At 42.6% G+C, this 19,150-nt stretch overlaps 1 protein-coding gene across 3 annotated transcripts in view; it reads left to right on the top strand.

Moving 5' to 3' along the window:
• Positions 1-4,410: 4,410 nt before the first annotated feature.
• The window catches only part of ZNF609 (zinc finger protein 609), a 230,856-nt gene continuing 216,116 nt past the window's right edge, over positions 4,411-19,150 (top strand). For 2 of the 3 annotated variants that reach the window (XM_075532089.1, XM_075532092.1), the window contains exon 1: positions 4,411-4,528. The gene's annotated coding sequence lies outside the window, so the exon portion shown is untranslated. The remainder of the gene's footprint in view (positions 4,529-19,150) is intronic. The other variant, XM_075532090.1, reaches the window with a different exon arrangement.

The raw sequence follows: 19,150 nt of genomic DNA on the forward strand, positions 1-19,150 counted from the left end.
AAAGAGACTCCGAAAATAACTTTATGGTGGGAGGTCACCACCACATGAGGAACTGTATTAAAGGGTCACGGCGTGAGGAAGGTTGAGAACCACTGCTCTAATTCTTTTTTTTTTTTTTTAACATTTTATTAGGGGCTCATACAACTCATCACAATCCATACATATACATATATCAATTGTATAAAGCACTTCTGTACATTCTTTGGAGGGCCTTCCTCTTTTTTTGCTGCCCCTCTACTTTACCAAGCATGGCCTCTGTGAAACTCACTGCCATTCCATCCATTCCAACTCAAGTTAGAGCAGTGGTTCTTCCTACTGCCCGACCCTTTTATACAGCTCCCCCGCAGCCATACCATCATTTTCATTGCTACTTCATCACTGTCATTTTACTACTGTTACGAATCAGGTGGCCCACAAGTTGAGAACTGCTGTATTAGAGTTTCTGAGACTAAATCTTTTTTTTTTTTTAGACCAAATCTTTATGGAAGCAGATAGTCTCATCTTTCTCCCTTTCAGTTAGCAGTACAGCACTTAAGCCACAGCACCACCAGGAAGCGAGGAAGCTGGGAATTCATAGCGAGGCAGTCATGGAAAGGATGTGATATCAATACAGGACATTTAAGAAAAATGTGCCCAGCATGGTAGCCCCTAGATACATGTGGCACTTAAATTAACTAAAATTACGTAAAGTTTAGGATTCAGTTCTATCACATGAACTATATTCCAAGTGCAAATAGCTACATGTGGCTTTTGACTTCTGTATTGGACAATGCAGATATAGAACATTTCTTTAATCACAAAAAATTCCATGAGACAGCATTTATTTGGAATACAAGTTGGCGAACTGTTAACAGGCTAGATAGCAAATATCTTAGACTTTACAAATCTTAGAGTCTCTGTTGCAACTATTCAACTCTGTTGTAGTTAAAAGCCATAGATGATATGTAAATGAATGAGCATAGCTATGAGCCAATAAAGTTTTATAAATGGACCCTGAAATTTGCATTTCAGATATAATGTTCATGTCACAAAATACTCATTTTTATATCTGCCTCCCTCATTTAAAAATGAAAAAAAAAACACCCTTCACTTTGGGATATACTAAACCAGACTGATTCCGGAAGTCAAAATTTAATGATTTTGGTGTTATTGTTACTACACAGGACAACTGACCCCTCAGAAAATTTTACTTTCTCTTCCTTCCAGGATTGAGAATTTTTCCAAGCTCAAAAATCAGGATACATAGGGATCTTTCCTTTGTTCTAAATTTTGTAGTCTAGTCCCCTTAATGGTACAGCCATGCTTCTGTAGCAGTGGAGGACTATTAGAACATCTCATCATTAGGAGCCTAGATGAAGTAGTGGGTATACATTGGGCTGCTAACCACATGGCTACTTCTGGGAGGAAGAAGGCTTTCTACTCCTGTAGAGTTACCGTTTTGGAAACCCACAGAGGCAGTTCTACCCTGCCCTATGAGCTTCATAAGAATCAGAATTGACTTCATGGCAGTGTTAATTTTGCTATTGTTAGATGCCATGGAATTGATTGTTCCTATACAGCAGAACTTCCATTAGGTAACAGATTGCCAGGTCATCCTACTCTGGGGTCACTGGGTAGGTTTAACCTGCCTGAAAAAGTTCATTCAGTTAGCAGCAGCCAAGTGTTTAACCACTGACCTACCTAGGGTTCCTTACCAAAATAAAAAACCAAACTCACTCCCATTCTATCAATGCTGACTCATAGTGATCCCCTGTGAGTTTCTGACACTGTAACTGTTTGTGGGAATAGAAAATTTTGTGTTTCTCCTGAGGAAACGCTGGTGGTTTAGAACTGCCCACCATGTTGATCGGAGCCCAAAACATAACCACTTCACCACTAGGGTTCTTTAAGCCATACCCTAAACCAGTGCTTCCCAACCTTCCTCATGCTGCGACCCTTTAATACAGCTCCTCATGTTGTGGTTAACCCCCCAACCATAAAATTATTTTCATTGCTATTTCGTAACTGTAATTTTGCTAATTATTTTCATTGCTATTTCATAATTATAATTTTGCTACTGTTATGGATTGGGTGACCCCTGTAAAAGGATCGTTCAACTCCCAAAGGGGTGGTGACCCACAGGTTAAGAACTGCTGCCCTTAGACCCTGCTAGAGGTTTAAAATATTAAACCTAATTCCTTTCCCACTTATTAAGGGGAGGAGTCCTCATTTGTAACCTTTAATATCATCTAGTTCAGATTGGAAATTTATCACTGAGATCATTTCTGACCATTAGACCTGGAACAACTTGAGTATATTGAGTATATTAAAACAAATAGGGTGTTCTTCACAGATAAAGCCGGCTTAGTGTTCATTTCTCGTTGGTAACCTTTTTCTTATTTTAAGAAGGAAATGTGGAATAAAGAAATATTTTGACCCAAACTTTACCTTCAAGTCACAAGCATGGGTGCCACTGTTCACAGATACCTAAGGATAAGTTAGGGATGAAAGGGAAGATACAAACTGCAATGTGAAATAAAATGATCAAGGATAGCAGAAAGATATAATAGGGACTAAGAAGTGCATTCACACCAGTGGCTTCCAGGCAGTAAGGCTACCTGTAATGAGTACGTATGAGTCCATCTGAACTACTCGGTGGGCCAGCTCAAAAACCCAACTCCCTACCATCCAGTTATCCAGACTCAGCTACCCTTTAGGCAACCCTAGTGGTAGTAGGTTTTTGGTGTTCACAGCAGGAGATAGAAGTGTTAGAGAGGAGGTCATGAAGACGATGATGTTTCCCAAGTGCCTTGAGTATAGAGGGTTCATTTATACTGAATGCCTAATGTGTACTAGATAGTATGTTGGGCAATTGAGATGTAAGAGATGAATGACAGAAAGTTGAAAATTAAAGATATGATGGGTTGACAGAATAGGGGTTTCGGGTGTTTTTTTTAAAGGTAAGATAGGGTGATGTGTAGAATGAAGTGAAATGGGATTAGAAATGAAAGAATTCAGCCTTTCCCATTCTGCAGGTCTCTGTGTCCTCACACCCAGGAGATGGCTCAAGAGGAGCTCAAGATGGGGGGGCTGCAGACCCCATACCAGGCCGCCCCCATGCAGTCCACCATGATCAACATCCAGAGTGAACCCCACGTGCCTGACCACGTCATCTGGTCCCTCTTCAACACGCTCTTCCTCAACTGCTGCTGCCTGGGCTTCGTGGCCGATGTCTACTCCGTGAAGTCTAGGGACCAGAAGATGGTGGGCAACATGATTGGGGCCCAGAGCCATGCGTCCACTGCCAAGTAGTTCAACATCTTCTCTAAGGTCCTCGGCCTCCTGGGAATCCTCATCTTCCTCATTCTTCTCACCAGGGGCACAGTGATGAGTTTCCAAGCCCTGTCGCAGATGATGGGCCAGCAAGGCCACTAGCCGTTGCACCATGCTGTGTCCTGAACCTGCTGGACGACCTGACCCCTGGCCTGCCTGCTGCCGCTCGTGTCCATAGCCGTTTGTGCATGTATCTCCATCTCTCAGCAAGCTCAATAAAGCGCCCTGGTGTGTTAAAAAAAAAAGAAATGAAAGAATTCGAAATGAAAGAATTCAAAGTGAAAGTATTCGAAATGGGTACTTTGGGGAAGAAAAGCAGTGATAATCCTAGAAAAAGAGACCAAAGATAGAAAATTAGGAGTGGTAATTTGTTTAGCTAAGGGACAGAATAGTTACAGTCCTGAAACCCACAAGGGCAATTCTACCCTGTGTAGGGGTTATGAGTCGGAATCAACTAGATAGCAGTGAATTTTGTTTGTTTGTTTGTTTTGAGAAGGGGCAAAATGAATGAAACGACTGAAAGCAAAAAAGGATGAAACCATCATAAGGTGTGCTTGCTCTTCGGTTCTTTGTGGGAGTTCCCTGTCAGAGATCAAAGGCATGTAAGAATTCGTGGCTTCTGTATTTTAGATAGGAAGCTTTCCCTGGGAGGCCTCTGTGAGGAAGTCTGGCCCAGTGGGAGTTCTTTCCAAGAGCAGAGCGTTAGGTTCGAGCTCCCAAGCCACGTTTCTTAGAGTTTATCTCCCTTAACTGGTTCGCCGGGTTTTCCAGCATTCCCCGACCTCTGACGACTCTAATCCCGGCTCCGGGTGGCCGGAGGATTTGGCTCAGACCTAGGATTTGGCTCATTTATCCGGGTTCCGGGTTTCCCTGCGCTCTCTCGCTCCGGACTCCACGCCATCCCTAAATCCGGATCCGCGGGCCTAGCAATCCAGTGTCCGGGTCGTCCGGGCGGCCCTGGTTGTCCCGGATCGCGGCGGCGGCGGCGGCGGCAGCGGCGGCGGCGGAGGGACCCGCGGCCCGGGACGCGGCAGCACCGGCCGGGCGGGGCGGAGCGGCGCGGGGAGGGGGCGGAGAGCCGGCGGCCCGAAGGGGAGGGGCGGGGTGGGGGGAGGGGCCGCGGAACGGATGGCGGCCTGGGCCCCGTAGCTGCAGCGGCTCTACGGCCCGGGGCCCCGGGCGGGCGGAGGTGGCTGCTCCCGGGACCGGCCGCGCGGTGAGTCCGGATCTTTGTGTGGCGCCGGGGCTGGGGGAAGGCGGGAGGCGGCGGCGCCGCGGGGACCCGGGGCTGAGGGGAGTCGAGCGGGCCCGCGGGCAGCGGCGCCCGACGGAGGAAGTGGGGGTTGGGGGGTCGGGGCGGAGCGAGGGGAAGGTGTGTAGGGGGGGAGGGGGTCGTTGCGTGGGGGGGTGTCGTCGTGGGGCGCGGGGTGAAGTTCAAAGCGTGGCCAGGGCCGTTTCCGAGTGGGAGTAGGGGTCCCTGGAAGGGACTAGGATCCGGCCAGGTTGGGAGAACAGGCCAGAGAGTTTCCGAGGCGCGTCTGGGTTTGTTGAGGGGACCCAAGGCGAAAGGGGCTAGTCGGGTAGTTAGGGGGTTCGGCGCGTAGGGGGGAGCGGGACGTGTGCGCGGCCCACGAGGGGGCTGCAAGGTGTCTGGGAGTGTACAGTAAGTAGGTTGTGGGTGTGTGCCCCTTCCAGTCTTGTGGTCGCATTTACCTCTGCCCTTTTCTTCCAAGATGGAGGGATCCCTGGGCCTGGCCCCTTAACTGCTCCAGAGGGTTTGTGACCCTGTCCTGTGTGGACAGCCCATGCTGCCCTCGCCTCCCTTTATGTGTAATTACGGCTGGATCATCTGGGGTGCTTTGCTCGGATTCTCCTTCCTCCCTCGGGTGGAGGAGAAGGAGGAGGAGGAGACACATCTGACCAATTAATGTGTTTGTGAAACAGCCAGGAGCAAACACAGTCATTTCAGCTTCTAGGAATTAGGCTCGCACGGGGTGGAGAGATCAGAGCCCTTCAGGGGGAATCTTTCAGAGCAAATCACAGGTGATGAAATTCTCGAAGCAGCAGCTTCCTTTCTAAAGCAGAGGGTTTCGGAAAGGTGAGGGCGCAAGCTTGTGGGTGTCCAGAGCCCCCGGGGTGGAGGAGCGTCCCCAAACCCCCTCCGGCCTCCCTTTTCTGTGCTAGGCTTTGCTCCGCAGCCTTGAGTTAATTTCACCCCTGCTGCTTTGTCTTGGGGGAGGGGGTGCTGGTTTAGACCGCTGCCTCACACAATAGTCGTGTCGTTTTATAGGGAGTGCTATCCCGGGTCTGAGGACGGCTGCGGCACAGATCAACAGCTCCCTCTCTCCGCCTTTTGTGTACACAGTGAAGGTCATAGGTTCAAGTCTTGTCTGAGAGCTTTGGATGTGCTCCATCTCCCACGCTCCTCAGTGTCATTTTCTTCCTTTCTAGACTGGGGCTCGCCATTGGAGGAGGCCAGACCGAAAGGCTCTTCTTTTTGAGTGAGGAACAATGTGGAGCTCATTGGCACACATTTTTTAGAAGAATAGGGATGCCAGCCATGTTGTGCCTGCCTCTTTGGCCAGTGTGGACTAAGTTGTGGAGGAACAGTGTGTGAGAGCGTTCACCCCCATGCTTGTGTCAGATGATGGACTCCCCAGGGGAGGTTTCTACTATCTAACTATCATATTGAATTCTTTTTATAGCTATTGGTCAAAGAGTGTTGTTTGTTAGGGATATCAAGGACCTTTCCAATGAGGGCTTCCTGGCTGGTAGTAATTGCACAACAAAAAGGCCATGGGCTGTCCACTTGAGCAAGGGCCATGGGAGCAAATAGCTGCAAAAAAGTTTCCTTTTAATATTTATTTCCACTCTGATGAAAGAAAGTGATTTGCTCATTGTGCAGAGGAGCCCTGTTTGCCTCTGTATTCTGGAGAAATTTGCCAAAGAGATGAATATTTTAAAAAATATTTTTATTGGGGGATTATTAATGGTAGAGGGATGTGAACAAGTTAGAAGGAATCCCCAAAATGGTATGTGTTTCATACCTAAACTAAAAAGCCCACTGCCATCTAGTCAATTCCTGCTTTGAACGACCCAATTACAACAGTTGAACTGCTGCTGCTTTGGGTTTCCAAAACTATACATCTTTACAGGAGCACCCAGTCTTACTGGTCTCCCTCAGAGTGTCTGATGGGTTTGAACCGGCGACCCTGAGGTTAGCAGCTCAACACTTAACATGCTGCCACACCAAGATTCCTTATACATCTTTCATCTCACTCACTGCTATCTAGTCGATATGACTCATAGGGATCCCCTGTGGGTTTCCAAGATTGTAACTGTTTACAAGAATAGAAAGCCCAGTCTTTCTCCCTGGCAGCTGCTTGTGGTTTTGAACTGCTGACCATGGTGGGACTCAAAGCTCAACACATAACCACTACACCACCAGGGCCCCTCCTATATCTCATAGACATGACTAAAAAGAATTTAGGTGCTATTAAAAGTTCCCATTTATGGTAGAGGCTATCATCAATGTCCAGAAACAAAATGCACGTGAGTCGTTGGGTGGAAACCAATATGCTCCACAAACGCATTGGATTCACTTTTTTTTTTTTTAAATAAAGAGACCTGGAAACCAAATAAATAAATTAAATTCCCATTGCTAGTGATGGCTGTATGACAGTGTGGAACTGTCCCTTTGGGTTTCCAACGTTGTAGTCACAGAAGCAGACTCCTGCATCTTTCTCACATGGTGGCTTCCATCTGCCTACTTTTCGGTTAGCAGTTGAGCATTTTAACCAACACCTTGAGGTACTATTAGTTGTCTAAAAAAATCCATTAGTACTAACAAGATTTCCATTTGGGACATAAAACTTTTATTTGAATGATTAGAAATAACTCATTGTGAGAGGGGACTTGTACACATGCACTGCACACAATAGCCAAAGGGATTCCTGTAGGGTACTTTGACTCTGAAATTGAGCCATTGGCGCCAACACCAAAGGTATTTATTTTATGTTGCCTCCTACATCCCTTATTTTAGTGAGCTTCCGAAGATGATGGCTTGTTACTTAGGTGTTGAACTTTGATAGGACCAGGTCGTTTTTATTATTTTTGTTTTTAGTATTTCTTGATGACAGAACTGTTTCAAGGCCTCACTAGTTGTGTTTTCCAACTCTGTCTTAGGTCTCTGAGTACTGCCTTGGCGAAACAAGTCCAAAGCTTTTTACTGTTGGGATCGGCATTTATTTCTGAATCCTGTCAGATGACAGTGAAGGGAAAGCCTCAGATTAAATTTGCCCTGATTAGATTTAGTGGTTTCTTTTGTGATTCTTATGATTGGGACCATCTTTCAGAGATTATTTTGCACTATATCCCCAGTCCAGCTTCTTGATAGAAAATGTTTTCTTGTGAGAGGTCTAGCTAGCTGGACAGATAAGTGCTTATTTGGTGTGAGAATATGAAGGCATAATTTTGGTTTCTGGTAGTAATTATGTTGCAGTTAGCATATAGCAACTAAATGGCTGGAACAGGATAATTCGTTGAGGGGGTTTACTGATTGCTCTGTCAACTAGAGGTGCCCCTCCTTATTTTTTGGACTCAGAACACTCCTGCTTGGGCGTGGCCCTGGAGTCTTAGAAGTAAGGAATGGCTTGTGTTCCCCACAAGTTACCATTCTGCTCCCCTGGTTGTACTCTCACCTTCTTCTGCCACCTCTCACTCCAAAGAGAGCCAAGCAATTGTTACTTCCCTTGTGGAAAGCTGATCATGGTTAGGAATACTGCCGGGCAGATGGGGCCACCCTGACATAAGGCAGCCGTATGTTATGTAGCAAATTGTCTTTTCAGAAGCTTAAATCTTCACTGCGACTTGATGTTTAAAAATCAGTTTTCTATTAAAAAAACAAGACAGTCCCCCCTCCAACCAGCCCCATTAAAGATACAATTACATAGTGTATTAATAATGTCTTCTTGCTATTCCTCAGTTTAAAGTTGGTTGAGACAAGCAAAATGAATATAGGTGATTCTGATTAGCAGGTTTAAGTCCCACTAAGTGTCAGTGAAGGACTCTTTTCACTAGGGAACAGGTAATTCACTGAAGCACCTGTCTAGCTGGGCATGTGGAATTGGAGGCAGCTGCGCAGCTGAAGAGGGATTATTGAGCAGGTGGTTAAAAAAATCATATGCCACAGTGACAAGAAAATACTCGGTCTTTGGTGTTTTAGATTCAGTTCAGATGTGTAAAATTGCACTTTGTTTCACATTTCTTAATGCATGATACTAGTTAGTGAGCTGACAATAGCACTGAGAAAAGAGATTCTCTGTTTTTCTTTTCCATTACTGAGTAGCACGCCCTCAAGAGAGGGCTAGAAGGTCCTATTGTATTTCTGGGAGTATGGGCTTTATGTCCCGTGAATGGGAAGGAAATAGTGGTAATTCAGTGTTCCTAGGACTTGTTTATTAGAGGGAAATGGGAAGGTGAAAATTCTTTGTTTTCAGGGTGGCCAAAAAGATTTAACCCTCTTTGGAAAAATGCCCAGCAGGTTTTATGCAAAGGATGTAACTGACTTTTTTTAAAAAATCATTTTATTGGGGGCTTATCACAATCCATCCATCCATCCATTGTGTCAAGCACATTTGTACATTTGTTGCCATGATCATTCTCAAGACATTTTCTTTCTACTTGAGCCCTTGATATCAGCTCATTTTTCCTCTCCCTCTCCCACCTTTCCTCTCTCCTGAACCCTTGATAATTTATAAATTATTATTTTATCATATCTTACACTGACCTGAACCACCAATGCGTAACTGACTTTTTACTTTAGGTCTACCTGCCATGCCTTACCTAACACATGCATGTTTTTTTTTATTTCTTTGAATAGATTTTTCCACATGATGTTTGTGTCTCTTCATTTGTTTGTCTCGTTCCACTTTAGATTAAGCACCTTTATAATATTTCCCTGATTTTGAGATTATGACTAGAAGGCCAAATGATGTTAAGAAACTGCCTTTGCTAAAGTTTTATCTTTAAAACGAGGGCCACATTTACTATAATTAGGAGGAAGAATTTCTTTTTGGGGTTTGGGGGCATATTCCCAGGTTTTTCTTTTTTCTGTTTTTTTAAGTGTTTTTTATTTTTAAATTTTTATTGTTTAAGCAAAAGGGAAGAAATTTATTGAAGCCTATATGGGGAACACTAGAGGGGCCCCGTATGCCCTAATGTATAGGCATGCCCTAGCCAAGGGCCTCACCATTTACTCTACTCCCATGTCCCAGAGGAACTCCCCTTGAGTCAAGCCACAAGGCCCAGGACTGGCTAGGGGATGCGGGGGCAGGTTTTTCTTATACATCATCATCATCTTCTTCTGTTACTGTGTTTTATTTTTCCTCCACTTGTTTTTGCTCCTGAAGTAGAAAATGCTGTAGCATTTTAAATGTATTTTCTGACCTTTTTAGTGTCTTCCAGTCATTTGCTGTTTATAGGCTGACAGGCTGAGCTCCTTCTAGTGAAACACGCATGCAAACTGTAATTGAATTCAGAGGGTAATAATTAACAGTTGATTGAAGGGAAATGAGTGGCACTAATTGTTTTGGAGAAATCTCTTTTCCCCCCAGCCCAAGTGGAGCAAAGTTTTTGACCTTTTCTCAGACAGAGGATAATGTGGGGGAAAGGGAGGCAAACTCCGTGACTTTCAGTCTGGACCTATCAACCACAGCATAGGCAGGCATGTGTGCTGACACCTACTGTGTAATCTAGCTTTAAGTGGGAGCCTCGTGATAACAGGTATTTAGTGTTTACTTCTAAACATGAGTATAAACTTGACTTCCCCACATGAAACCCTCCCAGTTGCTTGTTTTTTAAATTGTTCAAAAATCTTATTTTCCCCTAACATTCTCCTTAGTTTGTTCCTCATGCTTTTCTCCTCCCTCAGCTCTCTGCCTAGTTCTCTGCTCTGAGACTTCTCCAGCAGCTTGGAAACATTCTAATTACTGTAGCTATTATAGTCACAACCCAGCTCCTCCACCTCCTCCCCTCCGCACCCCTTAATATTTTCCTTTCCCTTCCTCTTACTCTAGCAGCAGGAGTTGAACAGTAGTCTCAAGAGCACAGTCAGATCTATGAGTGAGCTTTGTATTTTGTCAAGGCAGAACTCTAGATCCAGCAGGGCTGATTTTTCATGGGTTTCTTGCTGTTTGTTCTTGGATCAGAATCCCAGTAAGAAGAGATGGCAAATACTTACTATGTCAGATCTGGTCCATCGTTCAGGCAAACCTAGGATCTTTCTCTCATGCCTGTGAGAATTTCTTCTTTTTATTGCAGGTGAGAGCTTCCTTGTGCCAGGCAAGCTCTGAAACTGCCTTCTTTTTTATTGTGCTTTCTGGTCATTAGTGTCTGGCCAGTTTTGCTCACTTGGATTTTGTTCTTATTCCATTTTCAAGGTAACTTGCGCCCAGCAGTAGCTCCACCTCTTCAGCGTTAGTCCTTTCTTCTTGCGTGCTGGCACCACCTTGATGGAGTGCTGTCGTACAGTTACCTGTGCCAGCAGTCATCGCTTGTTGAACCTTTGCTACAGGGTCATTGTAACATCATCTTCAGGAGGTGCCTTTGATGGAGAAGTATGAGACGTGTCCTGGGGGGTGGAGGTGGTGGAGGGCTCATTGCTATCCAGGGGATTCCAACTCATAGAAACCCCAAGGACGGGGTAGAATTGCTCCCTGTTGGTTTCCAGGAGTAGAAAGGCATGTTAATTCATAAAATGGCCCAGATAGAATGTGTGAGATTGTACTCTTAAGAAGTCAATATATGAGCAGAATGCTGTTTCTGCTTGATTTGAGGTGCTTCTTGTTCTAACATGTTGTTCTCTTTATGTTGATTAGTTTTATTTCTATGCAGCTTTGTTAAAGTTCAGATATTGTTTGATTAATAGTTACGTGTTTTCTTTTGCAGTGATAGCTTTTCAAAGCGTAGGGGAAAAAGCCTAGACCTGGGAGTCCTAAAACCTAGATTATAATTACCTCATGCCTCTAACTACCTGTAAGACCTTGTGCAAGTCACTCCACTTTTCTCATGTATTAAATTTTAGTACATTGAGGGAGTGGGGAGCTGGGAGGGAGGGAAAAAATGAAAAATGAGCTGATTCCAGGAGCCCAAGTGGAAAGCAAATGTTTTGAGAATGATGAGGGCAGCTAATGTACAAATGTGCTTTACACAATGGATGGATGTATGGATTGTGATAAGAGTTGTATGAACGCCAATAAAATGATTAAAAAAAATTTTACAGTAAATTTACCCCTAGCACCAACTTCCATGCACAGTGTGAACAGAACTCAATCAATTAAGAAATGAATCTGAACAAAGCGATAACTCATGGGTTGCAGCTTGTAGTTGGACTACACTCAAACTTCCCATATCAACAGTAAAAAATTTTTCAGTACATTGTTAGACAAGGTGATTTCAAGTTTCATTAGAATTTCATAGGTATTAAAATTGTGATGAGAGAAGGGACAAAAATGGTTGATAGGTGAGCGTATTTTATTTATGAAAAATTTTGTCAATATTCAGAAGAACTGATAATGACAGCCTTAGTTCCCTGGAGCATCCCTCTCTTTGTAGAGTTTACTTCGTGCTTTTTTACCACACCCTCTTTTGTAGTGTCTTGTACCTTCCTTCTGCAGGCTGACCTTGCTAGACTATCTTTTTCTTGTTTGCTCAATGCACAGGATCAGAAAGCTCTCAGCTATGAAACAAAATATCACATCTAGAAAGAATTTTCTGGTATTAAGAAGACATACCTTTCTTCATTCAATTAGGAATTTCAGATTTTTAAATTCCATATTTGAAATCCTGAAGCCAAGTGGGTTCTTCTGGTGGTGGGTTGGTCGTTTTTCTGTTTTTGGTCAGCCAGTGGAATCCCTGCTTGAATTAACTTCTTGGGACTAGGAGTTGCCCCGAACATTTTGTTTGGAATATAATATGTTATTTTTCATGCTGGATATGCTGTTTGTGTCGTGTGCTGAAGTCTGACCAATCGGGAGGTCCTTGAACTCCCCTCTAACAGGGACTGAAAGATGGAAAGCTGGTGGGATAACTGTAGGAACTTTGAGAGAGGAATGCTAGGAAGTCTTTGCTTTCATGCAGTAAGCAATTCAAGAGAATAAAATTGTGTACTCAAGTTGTTAATTCTCCAAGCTAGAATTTTTATTAGTATTTCCCCGTTAAGTTTTTGGATTTGAGACCTAACAGTAGCAGCTATTTATTGAATATTCAGGGAATGGTGCTCCTTTTGTTTTTCTCCTTTTCCTCATTAATATAGAAAAGTTGAATGTTTACCCTGCCTTTGAACATTGGAAGCAGCATTCACTATTTTTAAATTTGTGACTGAAGGGTGCTGGAATGAGGGGGAAGGGGGTAAAAGGAATGGTACAAAAGATACCTGGTACTGAATAATTTTTCTTTTTTTCTGAGAAGGGGCAAAATGCTGGAAAAGTTTGGGAATCTATGTTCTAGTTGCTATGGTTCAGAATTTTGAACTCATATATGGCTTTTCTGTAACACCTCATAGATCACTTACTAAATTTGAATTATTTTACGTCTCTTGCCATTAAGTCTCAGTTTTCATTCTTCTGACTTAGGTTCAGGCCTTAATTGTCTTCAAATTCCATTCTACAGATGGCTGTGATGTTATTCCACTTTTTATTTAGTTAATGTTTACTGAGTACTTACGTGCCAAGTCTGACTTGTTCTCTGTTCTTAGACACAGCATAGTTGGGGAGATAATGAGCCACTGAATATATGTTTTTAAATGGAAGTGCTTGAAAGTTGCTTTGAAAGAAAACAATGTGGTTCTAGAAGAGTATGTAACAAAGGAGCTGGGCTCCTTTAGAGAACAAAACCCGCTGGTTATGTCATGCTTCTTAGTTTAGGGCAGCATTGAAGACCCACAATGACCTGACCAGGTCTGGCCTTGCTCAGCCTTATTCTCTTATTTCCCACTGTGTCCAGATGTTTACAGCCATTCCTCCATCTTATGCAAGTTCAACCCTTCCTTGCCCCAAGGAATTCAGCTTCAAACCCTGCCTTTCTTTCAACTTAGACAGAATAGTGTGTCTTTGAAGCCCTCCATAGCCCTCTTCCTACTGGCCATCTCCAGAACTGATTTATTTTTCCTCTTTGCTAGGATTTCTGCCGTAGAACTTTATCACATAATGTCTTTAATTGTAATTATTTGTGACTGTATACTTCTCTCTCCTTCTAAGTACCATAAGAGACCATTGTGTTCTTGGTCTCATATGGCACCTGCCCCAATTTTTGAATATACCTTTATGTGAAATTCAATGCTTGCCTCATTGAAATGGAATTTAACTTCAATTCAGCACATTTCATTTCCAATTAAATAAACTAGGACCAAAGACTGAAAGCATTGCGAAATATTCAGTCAGGAAGAAGGCCTTTACTGCCTGTAGCAGTACTTTGGTTCCAGTACGTCTTACATAGCTGACGGGGAAACTTGGAAGGAAGGGCTGGAGGTGCATAGGTGGGGAGGGAGAAAAAGTTCAGTCACAAGAACCAGACTGGTTCTGTTAGTGGAGTGTAGGCATTGTTGGGCCCTCTGGGCGTTTTTGACCTCTGGATAGTCTTGTAGTTTTCCTTCTTTCATAAATGTTCATTGGACTCTTACTATCTGTCAGGCTCTATTTTAGCTGTTTAAGATCTATTAGTAAAAGACAAAACGAGATCCCTCGCTTTAAGAACAAAACAAAACAAAAATCCCCAGCCTCATGGATCTTTCATCAGAAGACAGAAATAAGCATCATGAATAAGGCCATTATATATTATTCAGAGAGTTCGGGATATTCCGTTTGGGGAAAATAAAGCAGAGTAAGGGAGATTGAACCTGTGGAGGGATGATTAGGTGGGAAGGTTGCACTTTTAAATAAGACGGCCAGCACAGACCTCTTTGAGAAATGTGGTGTTCGTGTGGTTCTGGGCTCTGTGTCTCCCTGAGGTTGCTGCATGCACTTGCCCAGCAGAGGACGAGGTAGTGTCTGCAGTTGTTCCCAAGAGGGAAACGGCCGCACGTGTATGTTCTCAACTCCTGGCCGCGCCTGGGGCTGGCATTCCTGGAAGTTAATCAGGGTGAAATTGCAGTCAGTCATGTCTGGAAGACACTGGAGGTGGAACTGGAGGGCTTCTAAGCCGACCAGTTCCCTGGGGAGAGAGAGTGAGATTGCCCTTCTGCTGACTTGGCCTTAGATGCCTGGAGTGAATGATTGAGTTAGACCTCTGAGTTTTCTCCTTACTCAGAAGGAAAAGCCTACTATTAAAACCTCTTTCTAGTGAGGCCTCAGTAACTTTTTTATGGGGTAGCCTTTTAAGAAATGACTGTGCTCTGCTTTCTTAGCTTAAACACGGAATCTTCAGGTTGGTGTGTGGTACTAGTACCACACTCCACTTCCTCGCAGCCGAGAGCTATGGTTTAGTTCAGAGGGCAGAAGATGGAGTCCTGAGATCTCTAGATGCTCTCGCTTAACGTACGTGTTTGTGTGTGTGGCAGAGTAGAAGAGCTAGGGGCCTTCTGTTGGAGTTCCTCTTGTTGCCATACATGAAAGTTATTTGGGAACAGAGATACTTTAAGCTAGTCTGCAGTTTTGGTAATTGGTTGGCAGCTAAAATACCTAATGTACAAGAGATAGACTATCTCGTTTCTGCCCTTGGGATATGTAAGCTATTACTAGTGACCATCAAACTCAGCCTGTTACAGTGTGTGCTATTTGAGGTAGCTGGAGTGCAAGGTATATTGGGACCTATGCACTCTTCTTTACTTGTTTCTTCCACAACTTGTGCAATTGCAGTGCGCAGGAGACAACGAGCCAGTCTGTGGAAATGTGGTCTTTTTAATGATTTTAGAATAAGTTTTTAATCAGTATGTTAAATGTGTGGAGTCGATGCCAATCCATGACAATGCCACTGTATCAGGGTAGAATTAGGCGTCATTGTGTTCTTAGTAGCTGAGTTTTCAGAAGTAGATCACCAGACCTTTCTTCTGAGGTACCTCTGGGCAAGGTAATTCAAACCTCCAGTCTGTTGGTTAGTTGTCCAACATTAGTACCACTTAGGGTTTCTGAGTGGCACAACTTTTGTTTCTTTCATGCTTCCAGTGGAATGAGAACCAGGCCTAGAAGGGGTGGCTAGGCTAGGCAGGATTTTACTTGGTTTTCTCTTTCAGGATTTGGTAGATACCAAACTTGAAATAATATATTCTCACTACACATGCCTAAGTAGTGCACTAACATAATGCTTCTGTTAAGAATTTAAAGCCAGCAGCTGTTGATTCAATTGTATGTTGTTTTTTCTTTGGCGGGTGAATGGATCACAGTAACCGAGCAAATTGTATTGTTTTTATTAGTACACGTGCATTAATTTGCTAGTAAAAACTGTCTTTTTAATAGCAGCAGTGTTTCTATGGATTGGATTAGACTCTTCAGTGAGGGCACAGCCTGGAATCCAGACAGTGTGGGTTTGAGATGAGTTTCATGGCACTGTCTGACAATGAGAGAGCAGGGCACTGTCTGGCAATATTCTTTTCTTAGGGAGTCTTTCTTATTGCTGAGGATATGCGTAGCAAAGCATAAACTAATTTAACAGTTTCTGTGTATTATTTACTAACAATGATAATATTCTTTAGGTTGTTTCAACTATTCTCACTCCCTTTTCTGAGTCGTTCCTCCTCCATCAACATAAACTCAGTGTCCCTCAAAGTTTTGGGTTGCTTTTGTCAATTTGAGGGAACCGTGGTGGGTTAGTTGGCTTTCACATTGGACTAACCGAGAGGACATAGGTTTTAAATTCACTAGCTTTTCTGTGGGAGAAGCAAGATGAGGCTCTACATTTACAGTCTCAGAAACCCTAAATAGGGTTGCTTTGATTGGGTTTAGTTTTTTTTGCTTGTCAGTGTGATTCTTTCTTAAAGCAAGTAGGTATATTATATTTAATTACCTCAAGCATTTAAAAGTGCCATCTCTGCTATTTTTTCTTTCTCCTCCTCTTCATAGGAAAAGTAATGAGCGAATGATTTAATTCATACCTAAGATAATTGATGGAGGGAGACTAACCATTGAGCTCTGGAAATGCTGGACTATACTTCTTGGGACTGATAGTAGCAGTAAAGGATTGCATTGTTTATAAGCAATAACAAACAGTAGTATACAAAATTTTTTTTCCTATAACAAAGGAAGGGGATATGGAATCTTGAAGGGTTGAAATTTGATCTTAAATAAAACAGCCCTAATCAAAATGATGTTACTGAACTGGAGAAGTTGCCAATTAGGCAAAATAGTAATAATGAGGGGTTTATTTATATATGCATAGGTTGGTTGCATATGTCCTTGAGAGCAAATATGAAGATATTTTTTTAATTAAGCTAAATAACCCCCTTCAACTGGCAGCTTTAGATCTTACAAGGCTAAGAAATAACCTGGATTTTACCTCAAGAATCAAACAAGAACTGGTTCAGGTTTCTTCAAGCACTATTAAATAGCATTCATACTGTGATTACATTCAGAGAAGAGAAATAAAAATCTATCTTATGGTGATTCAGTGTTTGGAAATCAGCTGCGATCAGAATCTATATTGGGGAAAAGGGAAAAAAAGATTCTAAAAAGTAAATAACCCACTGAGGTTCAAAGATTTAAGAGAACACCATTATATCAAAAGTAATGGAGCCAAGGGATTAATGAACCAATAAACTTGCAAAAGAACCACGGTTATTTGGCATTGGCTTAGAGGCTGAGAGGGGAGAAAGACATCCTGTAAGTGTTAGAAATGTTTACGGTCTGACCAAAGAAGCCCACGACGTGGTAATAGTTGGATGCAATTTAGAAGGTATGTGGAAGGCAAAAAAATGGATTCAGTAAGTCTCTACACAATTGATGATAAGGATGTTTTTGTTTTATTAGAAGACATATTAAAAACAGAAAGGCAGCTAGATAGGTGCTAAGACTACTTGATCATGCTATGCAGAGTCTCTTAAGAATGAAAATTTGCACACACACCCTTTTTTTTCTTTTGAAACAGCCTAAAGTTTCTTAGTCAAATGATGGTAGGATAGTTTACATCAGGAGAAGTCACTTGTGAGGAATCATAGACAGTTGTGTGTGGTCAGAGTTGTTACTGGGGAACATTGTTTAGTTAGAAAAGACTTCTGATGAGGTCATGCCAAAAGCTATTTACAAACTTTTTTAGCCATGGAATGGGAGAAAGATATAATGTTTCGTATTAACAAACTGACTTTCTCACAGTAAGGTTCACAGTCCCTACCTGCAATGCTGAAATCCCGAACACCCTGAAAACAACAATATGGGAAAGTAGCTTGCAAATTTGACTTAAACAAGAGACTGTTGTTCTTTTTCAAGTGAACATCTGTTTTACTGTAGGAATACTATTGACTCTGAGTTCAGGGTGCTGTGCCAGTTTACACTGGGGGTATTATACTATGTAAATGCTACAAAACCCCAAAAACCTCATTACCATTGACTTGATTCTGATTCATAGTGACAGTACAGGACGGAGTAGAATTGTCCCTTGTGGGTTTCCAAGACTGTAACTTTTTTTTCAAAACAATTTTATTGGCATATATTTCACATATCATACAATTCAGCAGTTCAATCATCACCCTAATCAGTTTTAGAACTATTTGTTCTTCTACTTATCATTATCAGCTCCCATTTCCCCCCAGCCTCCCATGCTACACTCTCATTGTTTTTTAAAAAATTAATCATTTTATTGGGAGCTCTTATAGATATTGTAACAATTCATACCTCAGTCAGATCAAACATAATTGTTCAATTGCTGCCACCATCAATTTCACAACATTTTCTTCTTGAACTCTTTGATAACAGCTCCGTTTTATCCCCTCCCTCTCCCGCCTTACCCCCAGGAACCCTAATTATGACCAAGGAACCATTTTTAATCCAATTACAGTCTATAGAGTTATCTATCCTGGATTTCATATACAGAAAAACATTTAAAAAAATTTAAACTACAAATGATAACAAAGTAAAAATCTCAGTAGAAAAGAAAAAAACTAATTTAAAATGGATCAAAAGGAAGATCAAATGATAAGGTATTAAATTTTGACCTAACCATCTGCAGTAGTCTACTTTCCAATACATTCTGAATGATAAGGATATTCGCACCCTTGGGCTATCGTCAGAGGGGCTATTCACTAAAGGTTTAATTTACTTGTATTTCCCCCTTTTTTTTAACTGAAAACTTTAAACTGGGTCAAAAGGGCAGTTAGATGATAAGATACTACACTTTAACAAGGACCAGCTTTACAATGCTCAGTCTGATAATAAGGCTGTTCACATTCTTCAACTGTGGCCAGAGGTCTAATCCACGGGTGGACACTGCAAATGGATTGGGGGCTTCACTTTAATCCCTGAGGAGCCCTGGTGCTATCGTGGTTACTTGCGGGCTGCAATCCCAATGTTAGGGAGTTTGAAACTACCATCAGCTCTGCGCATGAAAACCTGTGCTTTCTGTTCCCATAAAGTTACAGTTTCTGAAATCTACAGGATGTTGCTGTGAGTCCACATTGACTTGATGGCCCTAAGAGAGAGGGAGAAGGAGGGGAGCCCCAGGGAGGGTGAGACCTCACTTAGATGACTGCTTGTTTTTAAGACAAGCCTTTAAGACAAAACTGTAACTCTTTACAAGAGTAGAAAGCCTCGTCTTTCTCCCTCAGAGTAGCTGGGGGTTTTGAACTGCTGACCTTGAGCTGAACAAAGTGCAATCCACTATGCCACCAGGGCTCCTCCTATTATACTGTATTAAAAAC

The sequence above is a fragment of the Tenrec ecaudatus genome, chromosome 14 (genome assembly GCF_050624435.1).
Source record: "Tenrec ecaudatus isolate mTenEca1 chromosome 14, mTenEca1.hap1, whole genome shotgun sequence".
Taxonomy (NCBI): Eukaryota; Metazoa; Chordata; class Mammalia; order Afrosoricida; family Tenrecidae; genus Tenrec; species Tenrec ecaudatus.